The sequence below is a fragment of the Heterocephalus glaber genome, unplaced genomic scaffold, assembly GCF_053883595.1.
Source record: "Heterocephalus glaber isolate CG9 unplaced genomic scaffold, H.glaber_assembly_v1.0 deba00001719, whole genome shotgun sequence".
NCBI classification, from domain to species: domain Eukaryota; kingdom Metazoa; phylum Chordata; class Mammalia; order Rodentia; family Bathyergidae; genus Heterocephalus; species Heterocephalus glaber.
Genome location: NW_028258432.1, coordinates 7499397 through 7519702, shown reverse-complemented (window position 1 = coordinate 7519702; position 20306 = coordinate 7499397). Strand labels below are relative to the sequence as shown.

At 42.8% G+C, this 20306-nt stretch overlaps 1 pseudogene; it reads right to left on the bottom strand.

Moving 5' to 3' along the window:
• Positions 1 to 3308: 3308 nt before the first annotated feature.
• LOC101702444 (ribosome biogenesis protein BRX1 homolog pseudogene) lies at positions 3309 to 18916 on the bottom strand (annotated as a pseudogene).
• Between the last annotated feature and the right edge of the window lie 1390 nt (positions 18917 to 20306).

Here is a 20306-nt window from a genome sequence, read left to right as displayed (position 1 = left end):
ATTACATTGATTGATTTTCGTATATTGAACCATCCCTGCATCCCTGGGATGAATCCCACTTGATCAGGGTGTATGACTTCTTGATGATCTTCTGCATTCTGTTTGCCATTATCTTATTAAGGATTTTTGCATCTATGTTCATTAGTGAGATTGGCCTATAGTTCTCTTTTTCAGTCAGGTCTTTCTCTGCTTTGGGGATCAAGGTGATGCTTGCTTCCAGAAGTGAATTTGGGAGTATTGCTTCCCTTTCAATTTCATTGAAGAGTTTAAACAGTAGTGGCAGCAGTTCCTCTCTAAATGTCTTGTAGAATTCAGCAGTGAAGCCATCAGGACCCGGGCTTTTCTTAGGTGATAAGTTTTTAATTACATTTTCAATTTCATTGGTTGATATTGGGTTGTTCAGAGTTTTTAGGTATTCTTCGTTCAAATTTGTTAATTCATATGTATCTAGGAATCTGTCCATTTCTTCTGTGTTCTCCATCTTATTGGTGTATAGGTTCTGGAAGTAGGTATTGATGATCCTCTGGCTTTCTGCTGGGTCTGTTGTCATTTCACCCTTTTCATTCCTAATTGCATGGATTTGGGCCTTTTCTTTCCTTTTTCTGATAAGGTTGACTAAAGGTTTGTCAATTTTGTTGATTCTTTTGAAGAACCAACTCTTGGCTTCATTGATTTTTTGTATTGTTCTCTTAGTCTCCATTGCATTGATTTCTCCCCTGATCTTTATAATTTCCTCCCTTGTATGAGGTTTGGGTTTGTCCTGCTCTTCTTTTTCTAGAAGCTTGAGGTTCAGCATCAGGTTGTTTAATTGGGCTCGTTCTGTTTTCCTAATATGCATATTCACTGCTATGAATTTCCCTCATAAGACTGCTTTCATTGTGTCCCATAGATTCTGATATGTTGTATTGTCATTGTCATTTAATTGAAGGAACTGTCTGATTTCTTCTTTAATTTCCTCTGTGACCCATTGGTTATTCAGAAGTGTGTTGTTCAATTTCCACCTGTTTATGAAATGTTTTGAGTTTCTTTTACTATGGATCTCCAATTTCATCACACTATGGTTTGATAATATACAGGGGATAACTTCAGTTCCTTTGCACTGACTTAAACATGTTCTATGTGTGAGTATGTGGTCTATTTTGGAGAATGACCCATGTGCAGCTGAGAAGAAGGTGTATTCTGAGTTTGTGGGGTGGAAGACTCTGTAAACATCTGTTAAGTTCATTTGTTCAAGAGTTCAATTGAGTTCTAGTATTTCAGTATTTATTTTTAGTCTAGTTGATCTATCTATTTGTGACAGTGGGGTGTTGAGGTCCCCCACTAAAATTGTATTAGTGCATATATGACTTTTCATGTCTGTTAGTATTTGTTTTATATAGTTGGGTGCACTAGTGTTTGGTGCATAGATATTTATGATTGTCATCTCTTCCTCTTGGATTCTTCCCTTTACAAGGATGTGGTATCCTTCTTCATCTCTCTTAATCAGTGTTGGTTTGAAATCTACTTGATCTGCCAAGAGGATAGCTACTCCTGCTTTTTTGGGGGTTCCTGTTGCATGGAGTATTGTTTTCCACCCTTTAACTTTCAGTCTATGAGTTTTCTTTTGAATTAAGTGTGTTTCTTGTATGCAGCATATTGTTGGATTTTGCTTCTTGGCCCATTCTTCCAGTCTATTTCTTTTGATTGGTGAATTGAGACTATTAACGTTGATGGTTATAAGTGAAACGTATTGACTTGTCATTGCCATGACTTTTTCTTTTTGTTGCATTCTCCCCCTTCACATTTAATTTCTTGTCATGCCAGGTGGGTTCATTCTGCTTTGCTTCCTGGGGTTGTGATCCTCAATGTCTGTTCCTAGGATATTGTGTAAAATTCTTTGGAGTGCTGGTTTGGTATTCATGAAGTTCCTAAGGTGCTCTTTGTCATGAAAGTATCTTATTTCTCCATCAATTTTGAAAGATAGTTTTGCAGGGTACATCAATCTGGGTTGGAGGCTCTTTTCTTTTAGGGCTTGGAATATGTCACTCCAAGCTCTTCTTGCCTTGATGGTTTGTGTTGAGAAGTCTGCTGTGATTCTGATGGGCTTTCCTTTGTATGTGATTTGTTTCTTTTCTCTGACTGCTTGGAGAACTTTGTTCTTCTGTTGTGTTTCTGGAATCTTAACAATTATATGCCTATGTGTAGATTTTTTTTGATCAAGGCTATTTGGAGTCCTATATGCCTCACTTATCTGTATGTCAAGCTCTTTTCCCCTGCTTGGGAAGTTTTCTGCTATTATTTCTGTGAAGAGATTTTTTATGTCATCTCCACTCTCTCCTGTTTCTTCATTGAGGCCAATCAGTCTTATGTTATTCTTCTTTGCATCATCTAGCAGCTGCTGGATTGATTTCTCATGTTCCCTTAGAATTTTGAAGCAATTTTTCTTTTCCTGGTCACTAATTGCAATCTTATCTTCTATATCTGAAATTCTGTCCTCACACTGGCTCATTCTGCTGTGTAGACTTTCAATGGAGTTTTTCATGTCCTGGAAATCTATTTGCATCTGTTTTATGGATTCCATGTGTTTCTTATGTTGGGATTCCATCATGTTCCTGAGCTTCTCTCTAGATTTATTAATTATGTCTTGCACTAGTGGCACAATTTCTCCTGTTATCTGAGAAATTATTTCTGATTTCATTTTTTCCAGATCCCCTTTTGTTGCCAGTTCAGTGGGTCCAGGTGGTTGAGTATCAGAGTGTTCCATTTCATTTCCCTTTGAGGTTGTTGTAGGTAATCTGGAAGTCTGGTTTTGAGACTTATTTATGTATTTTCTCATTTCGACTGGGCCAGGGGGCTGTTAGCGCCTGCATGGATTACCTCCTCTGAGCTGAGTGAGGTGGGCCAGGGGCCGCAAGCAGCCGTAGGGATGGTGACCCAAAAGCCCTTTCCTGTGGGCTGGGAGCAGCGGGAGGGGTGGTGACCTGGAAGCCCCTTCCTCTGGACCAGGAGCAGTGGGATAGCAGCTCAGAAGCCCCTCCCTCTGGGCTGGGAGCGGTGGGAGGGATGGTGGCCTGGAAGCCTCTTCCTCTGGGCCACGAGCAGCGGGACTCAGTACCTTGGTCTGGTGGTCTGGTGTCCTCTGCGTCTTTGTAGTGTGGAACCAGGTGGCTGCCTGTCTGCAGTGGGGTGATTCGGCGTCTTCCGCGGGACTCAGGACCTCGGTCGGGCGTGCACAGACCTTCCTGTATGCAGCGGACTGATTCGGCCTGCTCTGTGCGACTCCTTTTTTTTTTTTTGGTACCGGAGATTGAACTCGGGTCCTCACGCTTTTACAGCAAGTGGTGAAACCACTGAGCGAAATCCCCGGCCCTGTAAATCCTTTTTTTTCCCCTTGTTTTCAAATCGACTTTTGGCTCTAGTTTTACCCACTGTATTTCTATTGGTTTTGCCTCAGCTGGTGTAACAAAAACATCATCAATAGGTTCATGTGGAAGAACAGTCTTTGGCTCTTACTTTCTCAGTTTCTGCACATCTTTTACTTGCTGTTTCTCTTTGTATTTTGCAGCTGTGATGGATCTTATGATACGCTGATGCATGTCTGGTGACTGGTAGTAAGGATTTTCATATAAAGTTGGTCCTCCAAAACTTCCCTGAAAAATCTTTATCAGGTTTAAGACAAAACGAGGTCCCATTTCCACAAATTGAGCATCTTAATCTATGACCTGAAAGCTCCGAAACCATATCCTATTATCCAAAATGGTGAGAGTAAATACATGGTCCACAAATGGCTGGCTTTTGGAATGATATAGTGGTGTACTAAAAATCTGAATTGAGAGTTCTTTTAACAAAGCATAATGTGGCAATTCATCAAAAGCAGGGTCAAAAGACAAAATTGGCCGAGAACCTTTCAAACAGTTTCCAGTTATCTTCAGTTCTGCTAGGGTATGAATATTTTGAACAAGGAATTTGGCAGAGGGCCCATGAGGTGAATTCGAAAGCCACATATAAAGATCTTGTTTTTTCTTAGCTTCAAAATAGATGCATTTATTGCAGTTTTTCATTTCACAGCCCTCAATCACAATTTATCTTATGATCCATTTTAGTATCTGCTTTAGAATGAGGCATCAACGTTCTCAAGTCTTGCATTAAATGTCTTGTTCTGAAATTTATTCCTCTGGGAGAAAAGATGAGAATCCGTTCCTTATTTTTCCACTTGCCCTTGCAAACGGGACCTGGGATACTGTCCTTCTCTGCTTCCTCCATCTCCTCTGGCATAGCTGATGGCTTAGCTGGAGGCTAGGCATCTTTTTTGTTTCTTTTTGGCTTCTTGGCCGAAACCACCAAGTCCTCACGCTGCTTCCTCTTGCCTCACCACCTTCCCTCTTGACCATACTTCCAGTTCTGCCACTCTCTCCTCTATCCGTTCTCTATGGTCCGCATCTGACTATTAGGATAAATTCCAGGAAGTTCAATTACTGAGTAAAAGGCAACAAATACTTTTAAGAATTTTGATTATGTTGCTAAAGTGTTACTCATTTTTTCATGGTAATTAACTTTCCTGCCAGCACTGTATATGAGTATTTTTCTCAAAAACTATCAACAGTATTGAAATCATGTTAAGTGTTGGTCATTATGACAGGTGATAAACAGTATCTCTTATTTCATTTGGATTCATTAAGTCTTGGTGTAGTTAATATATTTTCAGCAATTGACTATTTGTTGTCCTTTCCTGAATTGTCTATGCCATTTGACTATTTCCCTATTTGTATATTTTGGCTATTTTCTTATTTATTCGCAACAACTCTTTATATATGATGGATACTAAATCAGTCAATTAAAATTATGTAAATATTTTTCTTCAGTTTTAGATTACTTTTTCATTTTCTTAAGTGTATTTTTGAGGTACAAAATTTTATTAAAGGAAAATCTACCAAAATCATTCTTTATGATTTATGCCATTATATACTTATAAAGGCTCCCAAATCTGAGAGATTTAATTTTTTCTTTCAGAGAAAAAGTACATAGTGAGTAAGATTCTACATTGGCAGGAACTGCACTGAGACCACTTAGCTTGCTGGGCAGTGACAGACAACATTGCTATTATCAGTTGCCTTAAAAAAAGTGTTAAACTCTTCAACTCCAATTTTAAATTTGCTCATTTTTCCCTTCAGTACTGCCAACTGTTGCCTCATTCATTTTGGGTTTCTGTTATTAGGTTCATATATGTTTAGGAATGTTATATTTTCTCATACAAGTGACTCTTTCATCTCCCATCTGCCTATGTCTGTGGTAGTTAGTGGGATCTGCTTCCCAAAGGGGTTTGGAAACATTTCTGAGGAGTCATCACAGATCAGCTGACATGTGTGGGTGTCCTGATTTTTCTCCTATTCCAGCCCTGGATGGAAGAAGCCAACACCAGAGCCTGCAGTCTCGGGCTGAGGAATTCCACTGTTTTTCATGCTGCAAGCAGCTCACAATTCCTTTATTGTACCATTTCTCTGAATTTTTAAAATTTTAAAAATATACTTTAATATTTTTTGATGTAAAATACTCATAAAATTGATCTTAACCATTTTAAGTGTGCCTTTCAATAATATTATGTATGTTTATGCAGGCAACCACTACCACCACTGGTCTCAGAAAATTTGCCTTGAAAAATTGAAACGCTATATTCATTAAACAATAACTCATTTCCCCTCTCCAGCCCCTGTGAGTCCCCATTTTACTCTCTGTCTCCATGAGTTCTAATAGAGGTACTTCCTACAGGTGGAATCATATAGTATTTGTCTTTTTATGGCTGGCCTAGTTCAATTAGCATGCCAAATCTGAGCTGTTTTGTTTTTGTTTTTGTTTTATCTCAGTCAGATCTGTCATACCACATGAGAGTAAGGAGAAAAAGCACAGGACCTCTTAGATGTCAGGGATTTGGTCCTGTCTCCACCCTTTCTGGTGTATGAGTTTGGAAGATTTACTTCACATGCCCGGACCTCAGTTTCCCCAGAATTAAAGCAAGCATTATTCAATTGACCCCCTATCATCTTATGGCGATAACTTCCAGACCCACAGTAGATGCCTGACACTGCAGGTGGTATTGTGCCCTCCATATACTATGCTTTTTCTCTGCACATACATTCCTATGAAAAAATTAATTTATAATTCATGCTCAGTTACAGATTAACAACCATAATCAACAACAAAACAGAATTATAACAATATACTACAATAAAATTGTGTGTGTGTGGTCTCTCTCTCAATGATACCTTATGTAGGGTGCTCACCTTTCTCAGGATGATATGAGACAGGATGCCAAGATGGGAAGCAGAAAGGAAGGGAGGTGACTGATGTGGTTGTGTCCTGGTGTCATGTGATCCATGACCTTCTGATGACAACATTGCAAGACAAGGACAGCTGCTTCCTTTCAGAATGGGAGAGTGTGACGTTTCATCACAATACTCGGAATGGAGTGTGATCTAAAACTGATGAATTGTTTATTTCTAGAATTTTCCATGGAATATTTTCATAGCGTAGTTGACCTCTAGTGCTTGAAAACTGCAGTAAACAAAACAGCTGAGAATGGAAGAGTAATCTCCTAAGTTGCAAGGAGGACTAGGAGGGACAACAGACATTGAGTACTTGGCCTAGAGCTTGACACATAACAGGTAGTGAAAAGGTAGTGAAGTCCCTTCTCTTTCCTGTCTGGGAAACACAGGATCTGACATGAACAGGCCCAGGCAGAGATCCAGGGCTGCAGGCCGTGAGGGCCACCTCCTGCCTCCTGCTTCGGGGCAGTGTCTTCTGTTTCCCACAGGCAGAAGCTTTACAGAGCACTTGGACCCTTTCCATGCCTACAGCATGATGTGTGGGAAGGGCTGCTTTTGCCTTTTGACAGTGTTTTAAGATGAACTATCTGCTGTGTTCTTTTTTCCCTCTTTTCTCTCATTTAAAATGCAGTGCCAACAAAATATTTTTGGCATAGTAAGCATAATATATTGAGAGGTTTTTATAAAGGATTAATGTTAACTTGGAATCCAATTAAGAGTAAGAAAGCAGTCCCCATTAGGATTCCAAATTATGCCAAGCAGTGCAATTTTATGATGATTAGGACAGGCCAAATAGCACGGTAGCTCCATTTTCTCAGTATAACACAAACTTGGTATTGTGATCATTTAAAGTCGCCTGTGATTATTTTTCCTTTCATCAGGTACGAGGCCTCCCTTAATGTCAAAGGGGCAACATAGTGCCCCGGACTCCTAGTTACCAATTTTGACTGCACAGAAAAATGCTGCCAAACCAGGCCTGCTTTGCTTGCCTCATAGTATGCCAATCATTGAACTACGAATTCTGTAAAAAACAGTTTATTCATGAGTCTTCAATGGTCAGGAGACAGGAGATCCAAATGTCAAATCTGCTTCCTTTAGGATAGTTCAGGGTACTCTGGGATAAAGAAAGCAGGTAACCCGAGGGAAAGAGAGGGAGTGACGTAACGGGGGTGTACACATGCGTACTCACGCTTCACAACTTGTCATAGGACACGTGTTCAGAAGACTGTGTGCTCTGAGGGTGAGTTTCAGCCCTCTAACACCAAAAAGCTCACCCAAGGGACACGTGTGCTGGTGCAAGTGAAGGGTCGGTGGCTTCAGTTGCTTTGAGATAGAAAAAAAGCAACCTCCAAGTTCTGGAAAAACAACTTAGGCAAGTTTCCATGGTGACCCATTGTTTGAGGTACCATCTATAGCCAAGCTCTGGGTGTGTGCGGCACAGCTCTGTGACCTCTGAAACAGGAGATTAAAGCCAGTACCTAAGAGCAAGTGGAGCGAGAGGATTTAGAGGATTTACTCAGGTTTCTTTGGTTTCAAGAATCACCTGGGAAGCTGGAAGAATTCCTGGTGCCATTTTCCTCTCCAAAGTACTTACATCAGCATTCTGTGCTGGGGTTGGATTCCAGCATCAGTATTTTTTTTAAAGCCACAGGTGATCCAGTTCACAGCCAGTGAGAAAACTCACTCAAGTCCCAGTGTCAGCTCTGGCCCAGCCTCCAGATGTCTCTTCATAGCTTCCCCCTCCTGGCCTTGAATGTATTGTGTTAGAGTTAGACAAGCATTCCGTATTTCAGAGTGCTGATGTACATGAGAATGTGTTTAGGGTTTAAATTCCACTGGTTTGTTTTGATATATAGAAGATAGATTGAATGTTGTGTATTAAACTTGTGTTGGACCCAGGTTTTTTTTTGTTATTTCAGAGTTTACATAGATAACCATTTCATCTGTGAAAGAAGACAGTTTTATTTCTTCCTTACCAATCTATAAAACTTTGATTTCCTTATCTATTCCTTTAGCTAAGACTTTAATACAGTGTTGAAAAGCAGTGTTGGGGGGAACATCCTTGCCTTGTCCCTTCTGATCTTAGCAGAAAAGCTTTGAGCTTTTCACTGTTTGTTTTGTGCAGTACTGAGGATGAATCTGCTTACAAACCGTCTCAACACTGAATGAAAGCCATTACCCCTCAGCTTTGTTTGTGGGTGAGAGAGAAGGTATGTGTGTGGCTTAGTAATTCCAAGACTATAGAGATGCAGTATTTTTAATAGAATCTCTCCATAAAAATAATGATTAAAAGTTGGGTTGTAAGGGGTTGGCATTAAGCCTTAGACTTTAAAACCTAGAGCGTGATCCTTGGGCAGAGTCTAGGGTTAGGCAGCAGTGGGAGTAAGAATTAAGGAAGAGTAGGGCCGGGGATTTAGCTCAGTGGTTCTGCTGCCTGCCTTGCAAGTGCAAGGACTGGAGTTCGATCCCCGGTACCAAAAAAAAAAAAAAAGAATTAAGGAAGAGGAAAGGGGCCTCTGGGAGAGAGAGCACTGGGCTGGTGCAGGGTGACCTGGGGAAGGTCAGGGGCTGAGCTGGGACAGGCCAAGGCCAGATGGGAAGTTAAATGCTGTGCCAGTGTCCTGGTTTATCTTACCCACAATTGGTTAGTGAGGAGTGGAAGGGAAATGCGATTAGTTCTAATTTCTAAATCCTTGCATTGGTCCAGATCCTCTCTAAGGGAGCTGAATCTTAGGAAAGTAGAGGGGCTGTTGGGGCAGATCTGGAAGCCAGGTCAAATTCCGGCTATATTCTCCCCCACCCCACCGGTCCAGTAGAAATCATGTTAGAACACCACGGCCATCCTGAAAAAGGCCTGGAGGCTACACAGAGCTGATGGGTTGTGTGCAAAGCACATGGGACACTCACACCCTTTGTGGGGAGCTGTTTCCTCCTGTCAGCCCTACTGCCCAGTTCCTATCTCTTCTCAGAGACTCCTGAGGTCCCCCTAAAATGTTGAGCCCTGGAGAGAATGTCACCTGGAGTCTTGATCATGACCAGGTGTTAGGATCTCTGGGTCCTTTACAATAAAGAAACCAATGGAAGATGATTTTTTCTGATTTCTTGTTTCATACGTGGATTATTAGTCAAGACTTACTTGGTTGCAAGAGTCAAAAATCCAACTCCAACAAGTTTAAACAGTAAGAGGTTCTTTATTAGCTGGGAAGGCAAAGACAGTGAATCACAAAATCGAAGGAGGCATGGCAGAAGCCAGGCCCAGGATCTGCTGCAGCTCAGCGCCTGCCTCCCATTTCTCCTCTCTGCCCATTGCCATGGGGCGTTTGTCTGCAGATAGGCACCACCACTAGTGATCGTTCGCTCCTTCACCCTATCCACACCCCTTCAGTGAGTAGCTGTGATGTTAGGGACATTGTTTTGTTTACTTCTGAGTTAAATTATTTTTAGTATTGATTTTTCTGATTATAAAAATGCTACCAGCAATATAAGAGGTACAAAATAATAAAATATCTTGTATCCACCCACTCAGAGGCAACAATGTTAACATTTCTTTTAATGTTCAGCTATGTTTATTTGCAGAGTTTTCAATTGCAAGAAAAATCAAATAAAATTGGGAGCAGTCAGGGGATCCAATTAAACTTTTCAATTGACTTTTATTGTGGCAAAATATATAAAATCAAATGTATTGTCTTAAATATTTTTAAGTCTATCACTTGGTAGCATTAGGTATATTCACAGTGTTGAATAATGATCACCACCTTTCTTCTCCAGCCCTTTTCCATCATCCCAGACAGAAATTCTGTATCAGCTGGGCATGGTGGTAGGATGGCGCATGCATGTAATCCCAGTACTTGGAAGGCTGAGGCAGGAGGATCTCCCTGAATTTGAGGCCAGGCTGGGCTTCATAGTGAGATCAAGGCCAGTCTCAACTGCAAGCAAAAAGAGACCCTGTCTCAAAAAAAAAAAAAAAAAAAAGGAAAAGAAAAAGAAAGAAAGAAAGAAACACTGTATCCAGTTACTATCCATTCTTTCTATACTACTTTCTGTCTCTATGAATTTGCTTATTCTAGATACCTCATTTAAAGTAGGGTTATAGAGTATTTGTTAATAGTTTGAAAAATAGCCATATAGATATCTCTTTTGTATATATTTGTACTTGTACAATGTAAATAATTTTATATTTATTAAATACTTCATAATGATAATCTACTTTATCATGCAATAGTATGTCATGAAAATCTTTTTCATGTCAATAAATATAGGCCTTTTAGTTACATAGTATGTCATCAGAATCTTATTGCCAGACATTTGCAGTTCCTTTACCTCATTTTACTAAACCTTGCTTATAATGAATGTCTTTGGATTTACATTGTTTTACACTTGACTGATAGCTGTGTTGGGATAAAATTCTTGGAAGTGGAATTGTTGGTTCAAGCTGGTGCACTAAATTTTCCATACAAATGGTTAGTTGGAGGCAATACATTTTTCCTGCAATGAGTGGGTCTAGAATGGCTGGAAACCTATTTTTTTAAAAAAATTGCACAATGACCAATTTAGGAAAAAAAATCATGTCTACGGGCACATTTTTCTTGATTCAGAATCAAAATACTATATGTTTGTTCATGGAAGGAGTATATATGCTCTTTTAAGTGGACTAGAGAGATACCAAGAAGAAATGTTTGTTTGTTTGTTTTAGCAACATGGGATCAATATGTAGTGACCCAGAGAAAGTTGAGGAGTCTTCTTTATAAAATGTGCTGAGGGGCCACATCAGACTCTAGGACAGGTTTAATAAGAAGATCAGGAAGGCTTTGAGCTGTGGCTGGCAGCAGCTAAGGGAGTGTTTAGCAAGGGGAGTTTGGTGGGAAATGAAGGCCTGGAGTGTGCTCTAGTGGACAGGTCACTGCACTAGGAGTCAGGAGCTCTGGGTGCCCCCAGGTATCCGGGAGTCACATAATACTTTGCCACTCTGAACTTCAGTCTCTGTCTATCACATGAGGGGTTGAGCTAGGGAGGCTGGCCCTTTGAGGGGACCTGGGAGATTCTGAAAGGAAATTACACCACTGGCTGCACAGTGTTTCTGTTTTGGAAGCTCTTGGCCTTTCCTGAGCTAAGAAGTTTTGTTCTTTTAAATCATTTGTTAGACTCAGTTTTCCCATCTCTTTTCATGATGAGAAGTCATTTTATTAAGCTTTCTCCATTGAAAGCTGTTATGGGGAAAAGTTTTCCTTTTCCCAAACATAACAGAACCATTCATTCCCATCAGATGCAGTTTTGCAAAGAGCAGCACATGCCCTCAGGAGAGCACAGTCTCTCAGCCAGTGTAGTGTTGGCATCAGAGGCTTCCAAGGCCCCTAGCTCCAGGCTCCATTGGTGTCCTCCGTGCCAGAGGGCAAATTATTTATTTTACTTTTAAAGAAGTAGAGCCTTTATTGCTGTAGTAAGTTGCAATAATTATTGATTATGCACAATGAGGATTTCGTCTTGAAGGAGTGATCAAATTTGATAGAAGATTCCTTGACCTCTGGGTCAAAATATAAACGTTCCCGTTATTAACACAAAACCTGAAATGAAGGATTTGCCCATATCTTCAAACGATGGTGATGTCTGTCCCTGGCAGGCCCATATCAAAATAGGCTGAGAGACATAAGCAATAAGCCAAGCCCCTAAGGGACTTAGGCCAATTCTTATGTGGTACACATGTATGGCTCAGCAACAAGGAAAAAGAAGAAAGATGGTGGAAACAGCCATAGACTTTTTTGGGTGCACAGGATGCTTTGGAGCAGCCCTGGTCTCGTGAACACAACCTCCGGACATATCTAGCTTCCATGCCCTCTGCATTGCCTTCTGCCCTGAAATTGCATTTCTCAGAGTGGCTAATTATATAACTGCAATTAGCAGTACTGGCCAGTAGAAATATAGTGCAAGCCACAAATCAGAGCCACACATGCGATTTTATATTCTGAATGAGCTGTTTTGAAAGAAGTGAAATTAATATTAATAATAACTTTTATTTTGCTCAATATGATGTATACAAAATAATATCATTTCAACATGAAATCGATGGATTTAGTCTGCTTTCTGTTGCTGTAATAGAATATCCAATATTAATTGGTAATTAATAAAGGAAAGAAGTTAATAAAGGAAAACCTGGCAAGCACAAGGTCCTGAGTTCAATCCCTGGTGCCCAAAAAACCCCTCAAACAAACAAACAAACAAAAAATAAAGGAAAGAAGCTCATGGTTCTGGAGGCTGGAAGTCCAGAATTGGATGGCTGCACTTGATGAGGGTTTTTTTCTGCATCCTAGCATGGTGGAAAAGCAAAAGGGCAAGTAGGCATGTGCAGAAGGGAGAGAACAGAAGGGTAACCTGGGCTTGTAGTAAGCAATCCAGATCTGAGAGATTCCACTTAATCACTTCTTAAAGGCCCCATCTCTCAGCACTGCCTCAAGGGCCGTCAGACTTTGGCACGGCATGAATTTTGCAGGGGACAAACCATATTCAAGCCAAAGCATCAGTTTAAAGGGCCAGGGATTTAGCTCAGTGGTGCCACACCTGCCTGGCTAGCACGAGGTCCTGAGTTTGATCCCCAGTACAAAAAAACAAAAGTTGCTGGAATATTTTACATTCTATTTCACACGAGGTCTTGGAAGTTCTAAGTGCGTTTTACTCTATAGCACATATCCATGCAGAGGACTCTCAGGCCAAGTGCTGGATGGCTCCCTTCTTGGACAGTGCAGCTCTGGAACGCCTGGTCACCACCCTGAGTGGCATCCCACTCCAGGCCACAGGTCTTTTGTTCTCTTCCTCAAATGCACCAAGCTCTTCCCTGCTTTAGGGCCTCCATACACAGAGCTCCTTTCACCTGGTGTGCAGCTCTTACTGACCACTCCATTTCAGCTCTCTCCTGCTCTTTCCTGTCACGGCACTTGATGCTATTTATAATTATAAATTTGTTTGTTTCATGTCCCTCTTCATGGAAGAATGCAAGCTTTACAAGGCCAGGCATTATTTCCACTCAGTTTGCCATGACATATTAGATATGTAGCCTACATGGCACTTAAGAGGTAGTCAAAATTATTTACTGAAAACACAAATAGATTCCTGAGGTATAGATTTCCCTAATCTAGTGTTTTTCTAGATGTTGGCTGGAGCTTGTCAGAAGGGTAAAGTCAATTTGAGGGGTCATCAGTAGCATTAGGAACAGAAGTAGAATAAACCAGTGTGTGTGTGTGTGTGTGTGTGTGTGTGTGTGTGTGTGTGTGTGTGTGTGTGTCTGTGAACATGCTCAGGGCTGTGATGTGTCACATATTTCTTACCATGAGTTGTGGTCAAATGTGGGCCATACCCAGTGCTGAAATGCTATAGCAGAGTTGTGTTTCAATTTGAGTCAGGCAAGCTCTGGCTTGCTAGGCCTGTTGGACCAAGCTGGGTTGTTTTCTTTTTTGCTTTACCATTCTCTCAAACTGTAGAGAAGCTGCCAGACAAAGAGGTCAGCCACTCAGTAGGCCATCTAGTGAGGGGAAGGTGCTGGGCTTGGCATCTCTGAATGTGCTGGAAACTTAGTACTGAGCAGGGCAGTGGAGGGTTGAGAGTCAAGCTCACAGCCCTGCCATCAGAGGTTGTGAGGCATCAGGGGTGGCTGCTCTGGAGCACAACATTGACCTAGATACAAATGCTCTTATCCTGATGACGGCTGAGGACATTCCTGTCACTTCTGCTGTGGAGTGCCTGTCCCTTCCTCCCTGTCACTCTGTGGGATGCAGTCACATGTGCTCATCATGTCAAACTAAAGGTTCAGAACTGAGAATGAAGGACCACAAATCACCCTGAAGGCTGAGACACTGCCTAGCTTGGCTAGCAGGGCACAGGCCCTGAAGTCCCACCAATGCCTACTTTAAATCCTAGCATGGATCACTATGGGGCTGCAGGTGCACTGGGAGGACTTTCCCAGCAGGTGGCTGCCAAGCAGAGGACATCTGGAGGAAGCAGGGGGGGTGGAGATGTTGCAGCTGGAGGTGAAAGGTGCCACGCTGGAGATGCCAGAAGCCACTGTTATGTGGCCAGCCACAGTTGGCAGTCAGACACTAATTCTTGAGACTGAGCCAGGCACACGGAGTGGGCTCTTGGCTTTTGTTTGGCCCAGGGCCTTCCAACATCCTTCTTCTATTTGGGCAGTTCCCCTCCTTGAGAGTCCCTCACCCTTAAGAATAACCCAAAAAGGGACTTAACCAGACTCCTTTGCAGTAAGAAGACAGACATGTGACCATGAGACAGGGTCTGCCAATCAGACATGCAGAGTCACGGGGTAAACAGTACAGGGCATAGATCTGGGTGGGCCTGGGTGGGGCGAAAAACCCCAGCTGTCATAGGAAGAATGGCAGAGGTTCAAAGGCAAAGTCCAGGGCCCATGGTGGCCAAGAGTCTCGTGCTTGTGTGTGTTGGGGGAAGGGCATTCACCCAAAGGTGATCTTCTGACAAAGATCTGGATGTTGTTAAGGAACATAATATCCACCTTGGTTTTCCAGTCCTCCTGGTACTTCCTAACATCCTTTAACAAAAAAATTAGCCTTTCTGCTGAAACTGGTCGGAGTGGGCTTCTGTTTTTTGAATATGAAGTCTGCCTGAGAGAAGTTGCAAAGAGAAGGACTTGGGCTCATAGCAACATGGTAAGAGCCTACTGCCAGACCTGGGCAGCAAGAAAGCCAGTGTAGCCTGGGTCTTAGATCACAACTCTGAAGAGCCACAGGGGTTGGATAAGAAGGGAGCTAGGCTACAAACCAGAAAGAACCTGATCTCACTTCTTAACTGTGTGCAGGGTTAGGGCCAATGAGAAACTACCCCCCTCAGCAGATTCCTTGCACACTCTGGGCTGGAGAGAAGGACAGCTGTCGAGGAGAGGACACGGAGACACCCAGAGGAGAAGATTACATGAAGGTGAAGGCAGAGATTGGAGCAATGCTGCCATAGAACAGCAAGCACCGGGAGCCCCTGGAATCTGGGAGAATCAAGGAAAGATTCTTCACTCGAGCCTGCAGGGACTTCATGGTGCTGCCAATACAGTGTGCCCTTGACTTCCAAACTCAATTTATTCTCTAGGGCTGGGTGAATCCAAGTTGATCAGTTGCCTTCAGAGTCTCTCTCCTGTATAATTTTAGGCCACACTTTGTTCCAGGCAGATCTCAGTGTCCGTAGAGAGACATTGGCCCAGATTTTCTCAATTAACTCTACACAGGAAAGAATGTTGTAATGTTTCTTCCAGAACTCTTCAAGGGTTAAATCTGTATCTGAGCCTATCTGGAAGCTCAAGTGGCCACGATTTGGGTTGTAAATCAAGACTTTGATTGTAAGTTAAAATAAATTTCAGCCATAACCCAAGTTGTTTGTATGTTAGGCCAATCATAACTCAAGGGTCCACTGTACCTTCACCTTGGACTTTTGGCTTCCAAAACTGTGAGAGAATCAATGTCTGTTTTTTAAGTCACCTAGTTTGTGATACTTGGTCATGGTGGCCCTGGCAAACTACGATATCAACAAGACTCAACTGTTTTGAGGTCCATATAGACTCCCCTAAAGGTCTGGGAGCAGCATTCCTTACTCGAGTTGAATAAACCTACTAGTCAGCAAATTTAATTGAAAGACACTATGCACGTCTCACTGAGGAGTGCTCAGTCCACCTCATCACAATCCTGACTGTGAGTGCTGGGAGAAGGGCCTGCCTCACATTCACATTGCAGTTGCTAATTAATAAAGCCACAGTCCAGGGCTGCCCGGAGCATCCCATTCAAATGGCGGTTCATCTGGTCTCAAATGAAGTGAGTGATGTCTGTGAGGGCAGAATTTTGTGAGTCTTACTAGTTAGATTAAGCTCATTTGGAAGTTTGGGGGAAACCCAAAATATCAGTTTACTTTACTTTTCAAGCCGAGGTAGATGCTTCAGGTCTGGTTTGGCACCCAGGTTCAGTGATTCTGTTTTGCACATCAGCCCCCCGACCTAGATGATTTTTTTTCCAAGAATCTCCAACCCCACACACATTTTCCCCCTTGAAGGTAGTGCAGGGAGACTGTTTAGCATTGTCCAGAATTCTTTGTCAAGGGTACCGAGCACCTGGCTCTTAAGGAGACCATTAACATTTTTTGCACATCATTTTGAAAGCCTTTTTTTTCCATCCCAGTTCCGAAAAATCCACTGGTGCTATCCAAAACTTCTTTCTGATTAAAATGATGAGTTCTACCTGCAGCAAAAGAGGGCTTTGCAAAGGCGGAGGGCACTGGGAACCGTGGCTGTTCCTCCTAGGCTGCCATTTCCAGAGACAAGGACACTTGGAGGTGGGGGGAGTTGGCCTAAGATCGATCTAGCTTAACAATGCTTTTGGAAACAGATTGGGAGGAAGTATGTGATGTGTGAAATTCTGCATTACCATACCCGTGGCCTCCTTGGGTCTCCATTTAGAAAGGAGGGCACTGAGACTGGAAAAGGAAAGGAGTCAGCAAGTCACACACACAGCAGATTCGAGGACTGGGTTCAGCTGCTAGTTTTTGTGTCTGTGTTTTGGGCTTTGCCCAGTGTAATACCACATCAGTGCCTCTTGATGCTGTGCCCTGGAGAGGTTCCAGTGGGCATGGGCCCTTTCCTCAGCCCTCAGGGTAGCTGGACAAGGCTGGGCATCAAAAATCCCAGCTCATGTGTGTGTGTGTCTGTGTGTGTGTGTGTGGTGTGCCAGAATAGGAAAAGTGAGGGCATTAGTCCATTTTCAGGTACTATAAGAATGTGACTGAGGCTGAATACTTATAAAGAAAAGGTGTTTTTTAGCTCACAGTTCAGGAGCCTCAAAGGCACTGGCATTAGTTTAGCTCTGGTGCAGACAGCTTGGTGGGTGGCACCACAGTGGTGTGAGCATGTGTGAGGAGAGATCACATCAGCAGGCAGGAAGGCAAAAAAGATTCAGGGTTGGGCTCACTCTTATAACAACTCATTCTCTCAAGAACCAACTCAGGATCTCACAAGAACTACCTTCCTCCCTTCAGTGATCCAGATCCGTACTCTAGTGACCTAAGGACTCCTACCAGGCTCCACCTCTTAAAGTGCCCATCATCTACCAACACTGCCACACTGGGCACAAGCTCCGAACACATGAATTGCTGGGGGACACTCTCAAACTGTATCTCAACTCCAGGCTTCAGGAAGGTCCGGTGGCAAGGGACTAGATCCTAGTCATGAAGTCAGAGGGAGGAACTGCTCTGGGGATTTTTCTGTTGGGAGTGGTCACATATTCATTTTTCACCATTATGACAGTTATCAAGGTGGCTGTGGTTGACACTCTTTGTCCTGCATGCTAGGAATGACCTGCTCTTACTCGTAAGCTGCACAACTGGAGCTGGAAGGTACTTGGCCAGACAGCTCAGTTCTATTCCCTGAACCCCGTGTGCAGCCAGGAAATAACCAAGAGCCCTGGCCCAGGTGGATAATGAGAAGCATACTAGCTGCATGGGCTGGATGCTGTGCAGGGTTCATCCCCTTCCTCCTCTGTGTCTGGTTCAGGGAACCCTGCAGAACAGGACAGACCCCCACCCAATGCGCTCAATCCAAGAGGACATGAAGGTGTGTTGCATAGTGAGGCTTCCTGAAGAGAGGAGGGAAGCTCCCAAGTGGGTCTCCAAATGTCTGGAGGGAACAGACAATGAAGGCTTGGGGTCTTTCTGGTATTAAGGAGTGGGGCTAGGGTGAGGGTCATGCATATGGGCAAGGTCTTGCATGGCTTCAATCTCCCACATATGACAAAGCTAGAAATTATGGAGCCTCTTGTTTAGCTGTGGGGAGGGAGGGTGTTGGGGAGGCTTAAAAGCTGTCAGCAGTCAACTGTCAAAAACCGGGGTATGACTCCATATTTCTAAGGGTTCTGTCTACTTCTCCAAGGAAAAGTGGGGACTGATTGGATTTGTCCTCCTAGTGCCTAGTCATGCTCTATTTTCCACTGTAGGTGCCTGTGTAGTGTGTTGGCCTCAGAGGTGCTTTGAAGTACTCCTGATGGTGTGCAGCACACTTCAGCTTCTCAGGATTCTAGGAACAGTTTCAGTGAGTCTGGGGAAGGCCTGAATAAGCAGAGGCACCAGAGGACCTTTTTCTCCTTTGAAATGAGCTTTACCAAGGTAATTGCAATATGAGTACAATGAGAAATGTCACAGCCAATTAAGATGTTCTGTCTTTAAGAATCGGGCATTTTCAGAAAAGTACCTGGAGAGGCATTACATGAAATTTCAATTAAGTTCCTGGAAGGTTTGACTAGGACATAGACTTGGGTCTGTCTCATGGAGTTGTGAAGCATATTGCCTGGGGATTTCCAGGCTCCTTTCTTGTAGTTCATGATATGAAATGGCCCCACACACTCTCTTCATGTTTACATTGTGGCCTTCTTGTCTTTTACACCCAAACTCCAGGCTTCTCTGCTAGTGAATGTGAAAGCAATCACATAATCACTACCCTCAGATCTCATGGGCCAGTTCTGAGTACTCCTGAGTGCATCTGCATGGTAGGCCAGGTGGCCACTTGTCTGTTGTGGAGGGCTGAGAGGGTCACATCGTGCCATCTGCTGGGCCAGATCTTCTTCCTTTGGCCGCATATTGGGTCTTTGCCATTTCCTTCCAGTCAGTGATACCCTTCAGGACTAAGAGAACCCACCCGCCTTCTGTAATACACTCTTGGGGGTGTCCGAATACATGTCAGGCCACACATGCACTTAAGGTCCAGATATGGCCAGGGGTCTTGGAGTGGATGGCTCTGAGCACCAGCAACCTCCTGGTCCTTGATCTGCAGAGGGTTTGCATGTCTTGCCCCACCCCTTCATCCTCTGTGGAGTATTTGTTCTCAAGAACCTTGGTGTCTTCTCTGAAATCTGCCACCTGCCACCTGATCATGAATATCAGGTAGCAGACAAAGATGGATGAGAGAATGCCCCAACCGCCAGATAGGCTCTTGAGGAAGTAGAGACTCTACGTGCAGGAGAATTTGAACCTCAGCACTGGCCCATCCACAATTTCCAAAAAGCAAAACCACATAAAAGGTGCAAGCAACAGGTCACAGCAAGAAGGGGAGGCAAACCAATTAGCATCGAACTTCGACAACATCTCGAATGCAGTCACTACGGTAATCACCAGAGGACTATGAAAAAACACACAATTTCCATATTAACAGATCCAAATGAGAACATAAGAGTAATCTGAATAAAGAGTTTCACTAATTGTAGCCAGGCTAACTGTGTTAATTAATACAGTTTTTCAAACTGGATAAAAATACAACCTGGCTATATGGTTTTTATAAGAGATACACCTAAAATATAAGGAAGGGGGCCGGGGATTTAGCTCAGTGGTTTCGCTGCCTGCTGCACAAGCGCAAGGACCCAAGTTCAATTCCCGGTACCAAAAAAATAAATAAATAAAAATAAAATATAAGGAAGGGGGCTGGGGATTTAGCTTAGTGGATCCGCAGCCTGCCTTGCAAGTGCAAGGTTCTGAGTTCAATCCCTGGTACCAAAAAATAAAAAAAAATAAAAAAATAAAATAAAATATAAGGAAGGCACACAAAAGAAAGAAGCAAAAAGAGTAGTATGTAAACACTAATCAAAAGGAAGTTGGTTTATTCTATTAGTAGTAGACTTATTATTCTTTAGGATAAAGTACATGATCATTATTATCATAGATTAAGAGAGACATTCCATCAAAATAAAAGGCTTAACTTTATAGAAAGATGAAATAATTCTTAATTTATTTGCACAAGGCAATATAGCTTCAAAACAGATGAAGGACAAATTTTGGAGAATAAAAAGAAAAAATATCAAAATCACAATGATTTTGGGAGATTCACATTTTCTCAGAGATTGATAAATAGATTTAAAATTAGTAAGACTAGCCCCGCTGCAGACAGGCAGGTCTGCCCACACCCTGCCAAGGTCCCCAGTCGCGCGGAACACACGCCGAATCAGCCCGCTGCAGACAGGCAGGTCTGTGCACGCC